Source organism: Mytilus edulis, chromosome 1, assembly GCF_963676685.1.
Source record: "Mytilus edulis chromosome 1, xbMytEdul2.2, whole genome shotgun sequence".
Lineage (NCBI taxonomy): Eukaryota > Metazoa > Mollusca > Bivalvia > Mytilida > Mytilidae > Mytilus > Mytilus edulis.
In genome coordinates this window covers 50,873,110-50,886,341 of record NC_092344.1, presented here as the reverse complement: position 1 = coordinate 50,886,341, position 13,232 = coordinate 50,873,110, and the positions used below count along the sequence as shown (strand labels likewise).

Below are 13,232 nucleotides of genomic sequence, written 5' to 3'. Positions count from 1 at the left end.
TTCTTTGTCCTTTGTTCTCTATTTTGTTAATTCACATCCATACCCTCTTATGTGGACTTACGGTAGTTTATTTTTTAGTTCTGGCAGAGATATTAGATACAATATATATGTCTCTGGTTCTGGTATTATACGATAAGTCAATTTCTTTTTCATGCAGTGTCATGAAATATAATGGTTTTATGCATATCAGCCAAGATTGTGCGCAACATTTTAATAAACAATTCAACACTATAATTATACACGTTTAATGTGAATTTTATTAAAATCGATGAAGAACATGAATTTGGCAGCTAGTGCCCCTTAACAGGTAAAGTTCAATTAACAAATTCTGATCTACTGGCATTCAACACCAAATTACTTACTTGCTGTATATTGATCAAATGTGATTGTATATTGTCAATACCTCAACAACGAGAATACGTCATGTGAGGTGTTGGTCGCTACGTTTGATACGGGGTCAAAGGTTGCGGCTTCGAGACAGAGAAAAACATCCAGGTAAAAAGTGTAGAATTTTGTTTTTGAAAATTTGAGTTGTAAATTTTCCTAAAAAGTACTTAATTCCGTTCATCTAGTTGTAAATTTTCCTTAAAAAAGTACTTATTTCCGTTCATCTATTATGGGTATAAACTAAACTGAACAAGAAAAGTATTAGTAAACAGACAGAAAGTCCGACGTTGAATTAATTATTTTACAATTAATTGTTTAAATATATGAGAGAATGTTTTAGGCGAATTTTTATATGAGAGAATGTTTTAGGCGAATTTTCTTTAATTACAGATAAATGTATTTTAGGTTCAGGAAATGATTTATTCTTCGGGTACGTCTAAACAACCGCTCAGGACATACAAAGTGCACTCAGGACCCATTACCGTAATCATATCTGCACACATGATGGATGTTTATATTCGTTATACGCTTCTTATTTTAGAGTTAAATTTTGGTAGAAGTTGAAATCGCAGGGGCGGATCCAGCCATTTTAAAAAGGGGGGGGGGGGTCCTAACCCAGGGCAAAAAAAAGGGGGGGGGGTCAACTACATGTCCCCATTCAAATGCATTGATCGGCCAAAAAAAGGGGTTCCAACCCCCCCGGAACCCCTCCCCCCCCCTCTGGATCCGCGCCTGAATCGAACTTAGATAGATATGTTAATTCTTATAAAATAATGAGGGCACGTGTCACTGATTACACAACTACTGAGCCATGAATTATCCAATCAACAAAATTGATTGGATTATCTTTATTGTTTTTTAGGAATTGTATTGTTTAGTTCAGTTTTACCTTTAACATGAATTTGCATATAGAAAAAATAAAATATATATCTCATTCGATGTGCTTTTTCAGTTTATTTTTCATGATGACGGGTAAATTAATTTGTTGTGTTTTGCAGTTCACGAATAAAGAAAATTATTTTATAGTTGCGTTTTTTTTCTGTAACAAGTTCGATTTTTGTTTTTCAGTGTGATTCTTTTCTCTCTCTCTATCTAAATCAAGTTTTTAAACAAACACAATGTTGACTGAATATCAAATTTTATTACATTTGTATATGTACAATATTCAGTTTAACCTTAACGGAAATCTGTGCACGAAGACTTAGTCGTGGTTTGAACGGATTTCGTGTCAATAAACTGTCTTCGAAATAGTCTTTCTTTGTTAATGTTTGTGTCATTTTGGTCTGTTGTGGATAGTTGTCTCATTAGCAATCATACCACATCTTCTTTTTTATAATTTCTCGCTACTACAATCTAACTTACATATTTTTTTAGAAATAATTATACCCAAAATATCATAATTTTTAAAAAACGGAGACGAAAACGGAGACAAGTTCATTTTCAGAATTTATTTTCGCAGAGTTTTTAACTGAATATTTTACAAAACGGCAAAATACAGTTAAATTCTCTGAACTTATGTCAAGTACAAGAAAACCAGTTCTGAAGAAGCTTTGTTCTTTTATAAAAAATATAAATACTAGTGTTTGTACTCCTGGCTTGTAACTTTTGTAACCTCTCTCGCTTGTTTTGTACATATTGTAAATATTTATTGTTGTATCTGTTATCTCTGTACCGATGTAATGCATTGGCTTTATGAGAATAAAGATATATATATATACATTGAAATTCGTTTCAGGCTTGTGAAACTGGACAAAACGACTTTAATTAGAGAAAAAAAACTTAATAAAAACGGATTTCTTAAAATATTCGTATAACTCAAAAATAAAATTCCTGGACAAGTTCGATAAAAATGAGAAATAACATCTAACAACATGTATATGAGTTTGATTGTTTGAAAAGTACGGCTTTTACCGTTTAGAACGGATTCCATATACAAAACTTTAATTAATATAAATTCTTTTAAAGTATGAACATTTATTTCCCTTTTCAAACTCGTGCAAAGAATTAATTACTGGTCCAGGACATGATAATAAAATTAAGAATAAAACTTAAAAATTTATGGAACGAAATCTTAATAAAAGACGAAAATCTTAAAACATCGTGATATTCATTCTAGACGTCACAATATTACTTCCCGCATGGTCACACTGTACTAACAACACAATGTATAAAACAACAATAAAGATAATCCAATTAATTTTGTTGATTGGATAATTCATGGCTCAGTAGTTGTGTAATCAGTGACACGTGCCCTTATTATTTTCTAAGAATTACAAATGTAACATATCACATATCTATCTAAGTTCGATTTCAAATTCTACCAAATTTAACTCTAAAATAAGAAGCGTATAAAGAATATATGCATCCATCCTGTGTGCGATGACTATAAAGGGTCCTGAGTGCACTTCGTATGTCATGAGTGCAATCAGGAGGTCCTTCAAGCGGTGTTTAGACGTACCGTTATTCTTCTGGAAGCTTCAATTTTTTTTTATCAATAACTTTTACACAAGGAGACATTTTCGTTTTTTGACAGCATGAACCCCAGTTAATGAGCAAACACAAATTAAGAACGAAAATCGTTTACAATTAAATTTTATAGAAGGAAAAAGGGGGGGGGGGGGGTAATAAACAAATTTTATTTACGCTCACATACTTCTAAACAGATTTGCATATGTAAGCTCTCTATAGATAATGTTAAATTATTTCAGGAGTTTTGAAAAAAAGAATATATACAGTTTAATTTCGACTAAAATAGTGCTTCTTTTTATAGATTTGGTACCTCAGTTTCGACTCAACATTTCATTTTGAATTGTTAGATGGCAAACTCTTTAGACGAATATTGTATCTGTTCTTTATTTAATAATGGTGATATTGGCGATAATATTCATTATAACAAGGCCTTGTACAAATCCTTGATTATAGAATGTTTGGCAATATAAAAAGACGAAAGTAGACAAACCCTAATTATGCAGGGTTTCACAAGTTGATCTCCAAGCGGCCCACATTTAACATATAATAAGATCTATATTTCTCAACGTTTTCAAAATGAAATAACTTGAATTGAAAATATCCCAACTGTGAAAATTTGTTATTTCTAAACGTCTTTAATTATTATTTCGGGGAAAAAAAATATTTAGCATATTCATATATTTTCATAATTTTTTCCGAGGAAACCTTTTTTTTTTTTCAAAGTTTACTTCTATGTGTTTTTAACTATCACCAGCGACTTATTCTCTGCCATCACCAATTAGTCCTAATTATTAAAGATCAATTGACCAAATTCAAATGATGATTGGTATATCGTATTGAATATGATCATCGGTCATCCGTGACGTATCCCAAATAACGACGCATGCCGATAGATAGATCATAGTTTATTAATTAGCGTCTCGCAATTTAAATTTCATCAAGGGGACTTAATTAAACCAGTTACTATACAAATCTTGAAAAAACGATGTACATGTACTTTTTAATATTTTTTAAAACAAATTACGAAAACGTTTAGTGTAAAAATCACCGAATATAAATGTTTCTTTCTTGCAGGTTTAGGCATTTGTAAATAACATTAACGTTTTGGAATTCTAATGCAAAAGACAGTCGATTCAAACTGAAATAACTTCTTTAAAGATGGTTTGATTTTTTCAGAGACACATGTATTATATATGTATGTCTCAATACATGTATTATATGTCTCTGATTTTATCAAAACAAAAATTACAAAATTATAAAATATGTTAGTTATCGAATGTATACCCTGAACTCTTACTATTATATATACATGTCCTAAGTTACTTAATGTCCTGTGTGCAACCAGGAGATCCTGAACGGTTTTTAAACGTACCATTATTTTATATGCATATATTCAAAGCTGTTCTTAATTATATGCATACTAGGTATCAGTGGCGGATCCAGGGGGAGGGTTTCGGGGGTTGGAACCTCCCCTTTTTTTGAACGATCAATGCATTTGAATGGGGACATATGGTTGGAACCACCCCCTCCCCCTTTTGTCCTGGGTTGAGACCCCCCTCCTTTTCAAATGGCTGGCTCCGCCGCAGAGGTATATTTATATATATATGTGTGTACCAGCCCCCCTCCTAAATCTTTGGAAACAAATGGTAGATTATATAGGAAATCACGGAAGCATGACTAGACGTGAACACTCTAAGGCAGTCAATGAGTCCCAACTTATGAAAATTTCTGGATCAACCATTGCTTAGTTCTAGTTATCTTAGGTCCTAGTGTGAAATAATGCCAATAGGTCTTTTAAAACACATCTTTATTCATACATGTATATATACGTTTTCTCACGGATTTGTTCATGCAATATTGGAATTATGTTTACTCAATGCGCAATTACTGAAGTTTATATTTGCTACTTTTCTTCTTAATTTCATATAATTTTTTTTTTTTGATTTTTTTTTTTTCGAAAAATTAGTGGTGTTGAAATAGGGAATGGACACAGATACCTTATCACATTTAACCAAAGAAATGTTGTATAATGTCATCAATCTGTATTACACGTAGACAGGATGTTCTCTAGAAAACTATACGTTATACACACCCGAGAATACACGCACTGTCGAAATGGAAAATTACTGTATGTTATAGTTACCTGTAATCAACTTTGCAACACCATGTCATGACAGTTCAAAAAGATTTTCTTCAAATCAAAATGGAATATTCATTTTTTCTGTAAAATTTAAAACTTTAAAAAGTAGACTTTGACAAAATTATGAAATAGAAAGAATTGAACAATTTAAAATCGTATTTTAACAAAGATTTAGATATAATTTTACAACGATCCTTAAAAAATAACCAAACAAACGTTGAATCAAACGATATGAACCTACGCAGTTTTATATTAAAATACTGACACACACCAGTTTGCCATCTCAGTATGCAAGGCAAGGGTGCTTGGTGAGGTGCTGGAACTTGATGTACATGTATCATTAAGTTAATACAGTTCTGTTAGGATTGACTGCCTTTTTACAGAGACTTTCTATTCTTACTGTTATCAGTTAGTATAGACGCACGGGGGGGGGGGTCTCTTCCTATATAAAGGTATATACATATGTGCCGCTGGAATGGGTCCCTTTTTTGATCCGTCAAATATATCAATGGGGTGCAATTTTACCGAGGAAATATATCAATAGGTAGTAATTGACCGATTGTATATGCATATAGGTACTATTTGAGCTGATAAATATATGAATGGGTTATGATTTCGCTGTGAAATATATGTATGGGTAGGGATTTCACAATTATTCAATATATGAATGGGAGGTGTTTTTAAAATCCCAGCTGCACACCTGTACCCAAAATCCCATGTTGAGACCCCCCCCCCCCCCGTGTATAGACGATTCCTGGCTTAGAATGATTCTCTGCTCAGCAAATGGTGCGTAATTAGCATTTGAATCAAATTTCTTGTAGAAGTAAAAAACACAAATTAATGTATTTGACAACTGTATTCAGGAGCACAGTCTATATTATCCGGCGTAAATAACTTCGAGATTTATGTGGAAGTTTACTCTGCTGCTCGATCTATGCTAATCGATGTTCCAGTATATTTCATATTTATATTTATTCGTGAGGCCTCGTAATCGTTTATATTCACTAAAAGCACAGTCGCCTAAATATTTTATATGGCGAAAAAATTGCGAAAATTGGGGGAAATAATATATTTTTAGTAGCATTATTATTTTAAAATCTTAAGAGGTTGCTTGCAAATTTAACTCTAAAATGAGAAGTGTATGACGATCTATAACGAATATATACATCCATCATGTGTGCAGATACGACGGCGACTATATAGGGTCTGCCATGAGCGAGGCCATGAGTGCACTTTGTATGTCCTGCATGTGTGCACCCAGGAGGTCCTCCTGAGCGGTGTTTAGACGTACCGGGAAAATCTTATCTGATTCAGGATCAATTCATCGGTTACACTCCCCTGTCACCAGTGATTCTTTTTTGCTGACATTCTGAAAAAGTATTGTGTAGTCCCTGTGTAAGTGTTGACTCTCAACTTGCACATGTGATTTTTTAACACTCCCCGGACTTCTGCAAAAAACAATTATTCAGTTCACTGATTTAGATGGAAGGTAAACGAACAGAAAGTCACAGGACATTCCGACAAAAAGTCACAGGACAAAAAGTCAAACACATGTCAAACTCAGGCATAAAGTAACAAAGTTGATAGGACAAAAAGTCACAAACAATTTGTTGACAATTGATTGAATATAAATGAAAAAAGATTTTGAAATATCTTCTTTTTATTACATATATTCATTTTTAATTTTAGGAAATTGTTCATAACATAAAAAAGAAGATGTGGTATGATTGCCAATGAGACAACTGTCCACAAGAGACCAAAATGACACAGACATTAACAACCATAGGTCACCAAACAGCCTTCAACAATGAGCAAAGCCCGAGGTAAAGCCCATACCGCATAGTCAGCTGTAAAAGGCAATCATACTATATCTTTTTTTTTTTTATTACATGTTAAAAAATGCGTGCAAATGTAATCAAAAGCTGCACACAAACGTAATGATTTTTGTGTGCAAATGTAATGGTAATGTGCGCAAACCTAATGCACTGATTTATTTGTTTTTAATAAATTTTAATTTAAAGTTGCTACATCATGTTCATGTATAAAACTTCAAGAAAAATTCAAAAAGAGTGTTTTCTTGTTCAAAGAAAAATAATCTCAAAACTAAATTGTGACTTTTTGTCCTGTGACAGTGTGTGACTTTTTGACTGTGACTTTCTGTCCTGCATTCAGATTGAGTAGGGGAGTTTGGTTGACCCCGCCTCCCTCTATCAGAGACTACTATCTCAGTGATGAGCTTTATGTTTCATGTACAAATGTATTGTGCTTGTCATATATGTATGTCGGATAAAAGCTCTACAGACCTTTAATATGTTGTATTGTGCTTGTCATATATGTATGTCGGATAAAAGCTCTACAGACCTTTAATATGTTGTATTGTTATATGTATAACCGACAATAAATAAATAGCCCCTAACAAGTAAGAATTAGGTTACTACTTTTTGTTTTGACATCTTGCATGGGTTTTTATAGCCCCGTATTAAAATTATGCCCCCACTTCAAAAAAAGGGGGGGTATACTGTTTTACCCCTGTCTGTCCATCCATCCTTGCGTCAGTCAGTCCGTCCGATGAATATTTTTCGTCCCATTTTCCTTAGGAACTACAATAGAAGGATTTCTGAAATTTGGTTTCAGGGTTAAATAAGTCAGCTATACCGTGTGATGCATTTTCAGATTCATCACTCGACAACTTCCTGTTTTCCCAACACTTGTATGATTTTACACATGTTAGCCAAGTTGAAAGTTGAAAACTAACAACCTAATTTATGTACAAAAAAATTGAAAAACAGATATGTTACACATAAACAAACGACAATCACTGAATTATCGGATCCTGACTTGGAACAGGCACAACCATAACAAATTGGCAGGGTATAAGGAACTTTGAAAATATTAAGTTTTTGTGGTTTGGTCTATTTTCCGGATACTGTAAGCAATAAGGCCCCTTTATCATTGTTTATTTAGTGAATGAAATAATTGTAAGATGCACTTAGCTGTCTGTCATATTTTATATGAACTTGACCTCATTTTCATGCATGGTTCATTGGTCAATGAAACACTGCATTGTTTTGTCAGTTTATCATATGTTTAAAGTTACAGGTAGATTATATTTGGTAGATATGAAACAATTGTAAGGTGTGCATGTCTGAATGGCAGATTCATATATAAACCATGACCCCATTTTATTGTTCTTTGGTCAATGATAAGTTTTCTTGGTTTTGTCATTTTATCAGGCCACATTTAAAAGAATGTCTGTTTCCCCTCCCCCGGGTCTACCCTTTGTAAACAGACCAGGAAGGCAGGTTTTTTTTAGCTCACCTGTCCTGAAAGGTCAAGTGAGCTTTTCTCATCACTTGGCGTTCGTCGTCTGTCGTCCTGCGTCCGTCGTCCGTAAACTTTTACAAAAATCTTCTCCTCTGAAACTACTTGGCCAAATTCTACCAAACTTGGCCACAATCATCCTTGGGGTATCTAGTTTAAAAAATGTGTGGCGTGACCTGTCAAACCAACCAAGATGGCCGCCATGGCTAAAAATAGAACATAGGGGTAAAATGCAGTTTTTGGCTTATAACTCAAAAACCAAAGCATTTAGAGCAAATCTGACATGGGGTAAAATTGTTGATCAGTTCAAGATCTATCTGCCCTGAAATTTTCAGACGAATCGGACAACCTGTCGATGGGTTGCTGCCTGTGAAATGGTTATTTTAAGGAAATTTTGCAGTTTTTGGTTATTATCTTGAATACTATTATAGATAGAGATAAACTGTAAAAGCAATAATGTTCAGCAAAGTAAGACCTACAAATAAGTCAACATGACCAAAATTGTCAGTCGACCCCTTAAGGAGTTATTGCCCTTTATAGTCAATTTTTAACAACTTTTCATCATTTTTTGTAACTTTTTTAAAAATCTTCTTCTCTGAAACTACTTTGCCAAATTTAACCAAACTTGGCCACAATTATCATTGTGGTTTGTAGTTTAAAAAATGTGTCCGCTGACCCAGCCTACCAAACAAAATGGCCGACATGGCTAAAATTAGAACATAGTGGTAAAATGCAGGTTTTGCTTTATATCTTTGAAACTAAGACATTTAGGGCAAATCTTTCAAGATTTAAATGTCCATCAGAATAAGATATATCCCCTCACAAATTTTCAGTTGAATTGGACAACCTGTTGTTGGGTTGCTGCCCTAAAATTGGTGATTTTAAGGTAATTTTGCAGTTTTTGGTTATTATCTTGAATACTATTATAGATAGAGATAAACTGTAGACAGCAATAATGTTCAGCAAAGTAAGATCTACAAATAAGTCAGCATGATGAAAATTGTTAGAGGACCCCTTAAGGAGTTATTGCCCTTTATAGTCAATATTGAACAACTTTTCGTCATTTTTGTAACTTGTATAAAAATCATTTCTAAAACTACTTGGCCACAATCATAATACTAGGGTATCTATTTTAAAAAAAAGTGTCTAATGACCCCGCCTACCAACGAAGATGGCCGACATCAGTAAACACATTAACAGGTGAGCGACACAGGCTCTTGAGAGCCTCTAGTTTTTTTTTAACTGGATGTGATTGTCATAGCATGGTCACATGAATGGTTTGACTTGTCCAGTCCAGGCCACTTATCAGTTGTTTGTGCTCAATTTGAGTGTATTTATTTAGATTATCAATCCTTCTGCTTTCAAGCACTTTCCAAAAATGGAAACAAATTATTTTCAGGAAAAAAATAATTTCAATTTTTTTGTGGAAAATAATTTTTTGACCCGGGCGCTTATTTTTGACCCGTGTGGGGGGAGGGGAAACAAACATATTTTTAATTTTGGCCTTAGATTTTTTAAGCATAGGTCTACTTGTTGTATGGAATGACTACAAGGTATCAAATAAAAAAAGATGTCTGCCTGCCAAGGTTAATTTTACTGTGACCTCATATTCATAGAATAATGATAATATTCATGATATTGAACAGCAAGAATGATGAGTAAGTTGATGTTATATACAAATAAGACAAAATTTTCAGTTGCCTACTAATTATGTAATACATGTAGTAGTTATTTTTGTCATTAAATGATGTTTACCCTTTTATGTGTAGGGCAAGAACATGAAAGATAAAGGGGAAACTATAAACAGAAGAAATTATCAACAAAATAAGATTTACAGAGGTCAACAAAGCCTAAATGGTAAGTCCACTGTTATAAAAATTTTTGTCCTTGAATAATAATTAAATATTTATTAAAATAAGATGTGGTATGATTAAAGAGAAAACTATCCATCAGAGTTCAATTTAGTGGATGTAAGCATTGTAATTACTTATTAGAGGCCATTGATGACCTGTAAGTAATGAGAAAACCCATACCCTATACATGTTATAGTAATCTATAAAAGTCAACACTAACCAAATTTGAAACAGAGCATCAATTCAAACGTCAAATATACCAGACTAATTTATAAAAACAAAAAATAAAACTGACGGGTATGAACCAACATCAACCACTGAACTATGTACAAGCTCCTGATATTAGACAGGTATAATATGGCTGGGTTGATATAAAAATAAGAAACACTTAGCAGTCTGATTTCCAATGAGACATTTCTCCAATAGAGATCAAATGACATTTAAGGAGGCTCTAGGGTATAACAATTTCAGAAAAATGTTTTAATATTTTTTTTTCATAACTCAATTTATTTATATCTTTATCATATGGTACACCAAATCATTCAAAACAATCAATTCGGTTTGGCCCCAGATGACTTTTAAAATGCATATATCATTGAAAAAGCTCCAAATTATCTCCCTTTGGTGCAAAAATGCCATTTTTTGGCATTAAAAATGTAATATCTTATTTAACTCAACGGTGGCCTATATTTTTTATTATAATTTTAAATAAGCTGTACTTTAACTAAACTATTATAAAATTTAAGCGATTTCTGTAATTTAGTATTTGAATATTTAAATGAAAGTTTATCATATTAATCATAAACATGATAAAATAGCCATTTTATTGATCTCTTCACTGATAATTTTTGAGTTTGTGTATTTGTAGGTCAGAAATCTGGATTTTCATGGTCATCATTCACAGATCAATACTAAACGGAAAACTTAAAGCTGATATTTTTCTCCATAGTGTGAACTTGATCATATAAATACAACAATGTAATTATCAATTGAAAGATGGAACGAATGAACAAGATATTAGAATGGTGTTGTCCAAATAAACTTGCTTTGTCTTCTCATTTGAATCTCTCGATTCAATAAAGATGTACAGAGGAAGATCTTTGAAGAACAGATTGAAAAAATGTTTTGTCTAAGAATTGCTGGAATATTCTAGTGAATGAAATTATTTATTGACTTCACTCTTATATAGTGGACTGAATAATTGTACATAGCAAGTTGTGAATAAAGAAAGCAAAAACTTTAACAAAAAGTGTTTATATTATAAATTTGCAAATATAAGCATACTATTATGTACACCACAAAGTTATATATAATTCAAATCGTTTGCCTATACAAGTATTGCAATGAACCTATAACAAAGAAAATCTTACCTCATGAAAAGAGTGAACTATTCAGTCAGAATATGAAATATTTTTTCAGTTCTATTTTTCATAATAGAATAAACAAGACAAAGATTTCAAAACAATATTTTTTCATTTATTTAGAAATTTCATCATTTTGTTTCAGTGAAAGGACTTTATTCTTTGACTGTAAAATATTATTATTATACATTCCAAAATAAGAATAATCTTTATTGTCATATAAACAAATAAAAAACATGTTTGTGACAAAATTATATATATGTATATATAAAAAATATAAAAAAAACTCGTATACATTTAAAACATTTTACTACCAAACAGCATTCATTGTAACATACACATAACTTTATATTTATATATATATATTTATAATTTTAATCCCATAGGATTTTATTTTGTCCCATGGGATATTAAAAATCCCATGGGATAATTATAGTCCCATGGGATTTTTTTTGTCCCATGGGACTACAATAATCCCATGGGACCAAAAAAAATCCCATGGGATTTAACCAAAATCCCATGGGATAATGGTAAATCCCATGGGATTTTGCCCTGTCCCATGGGATATTGAAAATCCCATGTTTTTATAATTCAAATTGCAAAATAAATATGAAAGTAACAGTATAAAACCAATGAAATTATTGAATCCCATGTAATTCCGCACATTTTGGTTATATACATGATATTGTAGCTCTTGTTTGAGGCGGCGGCGGATTTGCAAATGAGTGTTTTGCAAATTAAAAGTGTCCAGTGTTAATACTTTATGCAATAGGTCAACTATTTTTGGTGTATGGAAATATTTCATGAACTATATGTCAGTCGTGCAGGTTTTATTTTGAGCTTGACCTTATTTTCAGGGTTCATTGCTGAGTGTTAAGTTTTTGTGTTTTGGTCTGCTTTTCTTAAACTATAAGCAATCGGTCAACTATATTTGTTGTATGGAAGAATTGTTAGCTGTATATGCCTGCCTGGCATGGTTCATCTGACCTTGACCTCATTTTCAAGTTTCATTGGTCAATGTTTAGTTTTCTTAGTTTATGTTAAGTTTATGTGACAGTTGTAACAAAGCTTTATATTTAGAACTACATGTATCAACCTAATATCAATGATAAGTAAAGAAGGCGAGATATTTCAGTGTGCGCACTCTTGTTACAATTATTTTTCATTTCACAGCTGCAAATGGGTATAAGGTGATAAACAATCAAGCATCATATACTTTACGTTCTTAAACATATAGTTTTGTTTTATACAGTTTTGATTCTAGAACCAATATTCTAATTGAATTAAAAGAGGGACGAAAGCTTATTAATAAGATGACATTCAAATACATTAATCGAAAACTAAATAACAATAACTATGGCAAATATACGTAAAACGACGAAAAGAAAAACAACTGTAACAGTTAACAAAACACAACATAGAAACAAAAAAATAACTGAGCAACACGACCCCCATCCTCCAAATACACTTGTGTAAAGAACTTATTATAAGCTAACGGATTTTGTACAATGTTTACGATTTCCAAGCTTTAAAAGGACAAACCCCAATTTCAAAGCTTGCTTTTGATAAAGTTGTAGAAATTAAGAACTACTGACCCTTTCGAATTCGAAGCATATGAAAAGAAAAAAAACCTTTTGTAACAACTCACTCATTGAAGTGCATCATGCAGATGATTTGCTGCTAAGCAAAAAATCGTCCAAA

General features: G+C 32.3%; 1 long non-coding RNA gene across 1 annotated transcript; it reads left to right on the top strand.

Moving 5' to 3' along the window:
* Window positions 1-6,221: 6,221 nt before the first annotated feature.
* Window positions 6,222-11,124, top strand: LOC139484693 (uncharacterized). The gene is made up of 3 exons (XR_011655138.1): window positions 6,222-6,485; window positions 10,087-10,174; window positions 11,039-11,124. It is a non-coding gene; the product is annotated as an uncharacterized lncRNA (long non-coding RNA).
* The last annotated feature ends 2,108 nt before the right edge of the window (window positions 11,125-13,232 follow it).